At 46.1% G+C, this 2,783-nt stretch overlaps 1 non-coding gene across 1 annotated transcript; it reads left to right on the top strand.

Moving 5' to 3' along the window:
- Positions 1-514: 514 nt before the first annotated feature.
- On the top strand, positions 515-588 carry trnan-guu (transfer RNA asparagine (anticodon GUU)). The gene has a single exon. It is a non-coding gene; the product is annotated as a tRNA-Asn (tRNA).
- The last annotated feature ends 2,195 nt before the right edge of the window (positions 589-2,783 follow it).

Raw genomic sequence — 2,783 nt, 5'->3', positions numbered from 1 at the left:
TCTGCTGGGGCCCCCACAGGTGAGTGAGGCTGAGCTCCAGTCTGCTCTGAGGAGGCAGCAGACATCTGCACCACTCAGAGGTTTGGTTGGTGTCTTTGACAAAATCCCAACAAACTAAAATCCTGTTGAATCAGGAAGTTCTATTTGAACTCTCATCCACGTCACATGACCAAGAAAACCTCCTCTTTCATTCAAAACCAGAACAGACAAACATAGAAACATTGTTTCAGCTTCTGATCAAACAATAACAAGTTCTTGATTGTTTGCCATGTTCTATTAATCAGACTGATGATCTCTGGATGTTCTAGGAGGGGGGTCTGTTTCTGATGAAGCCTGTTTGGTCTGGGGGGGGGGGGGGGGTTAAGATGGTGGGGCTGTTTCAGTTCTAGTGCTGAAGGCTTTCACCATGACAGCCAGACTCTCCTCTGTCCTTCATGGTCCCTCAAATGTGCAGTGTGGACCTCACAAACTGAATTTAGCCTGAAAACTCTTCATGAAAAGCAGGGGACTCAGAGTCTCTGTGGCGCAATCGGTCAGCGCGCTCGGCTGTTAACCGAGAGGCTGGTGGTTCGAGCCCACCCAGGGACGATGAACAGGCTCTGCTGGTGCTTAGGAGTCGCTGTGTTAATGATCTGAATGTGGACGGACAGATTGACCCTCCACAGCAGACGCCTGTGACAGATCTCTGGATGAGGCACGTCAGTGTTCAATTTAGTCGATGTGTGTCATGCAGTGTTGAGGAGGCCTGCTGGCTGTGGGTAAAGTGGGGGCTCAGAGTTTGTGGAGTCGGCTCTGGAGTGAAGGGGGTCACTGTTTGGTTCTCAGATGCTCCAGCTCAGGTTAGCGAGGTGGTGGAGAAACCAGTGAGAGCTCTGCCAGCTGGAGCCTCTTGGGTCCTGGGAGGCTTCACTCCTGGAGGTGGAAATGATAAGTTTTAAAATCTGCTCCTCTTTCACGCTGACTTGTTCTCTTGGGTTCCCTCTTTCATTCATGTGTGATTTTAGTCTCAGCTCTCTAAACCTGAATGGAGCCAGAACCCATTTTAAAAGAGCTGCTCCTCTTAAACTCCTGGAGATCAAGAGGATCCTGCCATGTTTGTCCAGGAGACCCACAGCACAACAGTCAGTGAATGGGGATGCAGGCAGGCTTTTAATGGGGGTCATTTGAAGTCCCAAGTCCAGTTGGAGCAGAGGCTGGAGTTTGATTCTCCAGGAGTTTTTGTTGTTTTTTTTTTCACCAGTTTCTTTTGATTTGGAGGAAATCATTCCAGGTGTTTGAAAGAAAGTGAGAGCAACTTTGGAAAATGTTCAACTGGTGTTTTTAAATGTCTTTGCACCAACAAATGGTGGACAGGACAGCTTTTGAGACATTTTAATGCCACCGTTCAACAGTGAATCTGCTGGTTTCCTGTTTTTAGGAGCTGATGGGAGCTGCACAGAGAAGCTCTTTGAGACAGGAACCATTCAGAGCTCCACCCTGCTTCTTCCAGCAGGATCCACAGATCCACCAACACACCAGCTGTTTGATGAGTGGAGGCTTTTGACCAGGATTCCTAGACAGCACAGCTGGACTCACGCAACAGCTAACTTGTTAGCACCGACTAGACAGGAGCGCTTCTATGGTTTTACTCAGTGGCTCAATATTTTTAAGAGATGTCCCATTCAGCCTGTGGGTTTGAGTGATCACTCTTCAGTCTCCTGTTCTGTTTTATTAAAATATTCATTTCAAACCTCCTGCTTTCATTTGAACACAGCTCTTCTCAACAGCCAGACTTTTAGAAGTGCCTCTTTACCTTCCAATGACCTCATCAGAACCTTCGTCCTGTCTCTTAGATAAATTCCTACTTGGCTGCTTCAGGAAGTCTTCCCTCAGTGAGCACCTCTTTATTCAATCTGATTCCTCTGTCTGTAGTAACAGGACATGAACCACAGTCCTTGAAGGGAGCTGTCATTAAACCACTGCTTCAGAAGCCTCCTCTAGACCCTGAGGTTCTAGCCAACTATGGACTGATAGCTAACCTCCCCTCCTCTCTAAAATCCTGGAGAAAGCAGCTGCTAATTAGCTGAGTGACTTCCTCCATAACAAGAGTTGATTTGAGGGTTTCAGTCTGGTTTTAGAGCCCAGCCCAGCACAGAGACAGCACTGTAGAAATGACTAACACCTTTAATTCATCAGATGATGGCTTTGAGTCTGTCCTGGTCCTGTTAGACCTCAGTGCTGCCTGTGACACAGCTGACCATCAAATCCTGCTACACAGACCTGAACTCTAAGTTGGCATTCAGGGAACATTAAAGTGGTTTCAATCGTATTCATCAGGTTGATTTCAGTTTGTAGACGTTAATGATAAATCCTCTATACAAACCAAAGTTAAACACGGTGTTCCTCAAGGTTCAGTGCTGGGGCCGATACTCTTCACTTTATGTATGCTTCCTTTAGGTCATATTACTGGAAAACAGTCCATAAATTTCCATTGTTACACAGATGATACTCAGTTATATTTATCAATAAAGCTGGATGAAGGCCAGCAGTTGTCTACAACTCCATGCATTTGTTCCTTCTAGGCTGGACTATTGTAGTTCTTTATAATCAGGCTGCACTAACAAGTGGTTAAAGACCCTGCAGCTGCTCCAGAATGCAGCTGCTTGCGTAATGACAGGAACTAAGAAGAGAGACCACATCACCCTGTGTTAGCTTCATTGCACCGGCTTCCAGTGAGATGCAGAATAGAGTTTAAATCCTTCTCCTCACTTTAAAGGTCTAAAAGGAAAATTTAGGTACAAAAA

The sequence above is a fragment of the Aulostomus chinensis genome, chromosome 1, assembly GCF_037954235.1.
Source record: "Aulostomus chinensis isolate RoL2024-O1b breed Wild chromosome 1, RoL_Achi_v1.0, whole genome shotgun sequence".
NCBI classification, from domain to species: Eukaryota; Metazoa; Chordata; class Actinopteri; order Syngnathiformes; family Aulostomidae; genus Aulostomus; species Aulostomus chinensis.
The sequence above is the reverse complement of the archived record's forward strand: the minus strand, read 5'-3'. Positions and strand labels throughout refer to the sequence as shown.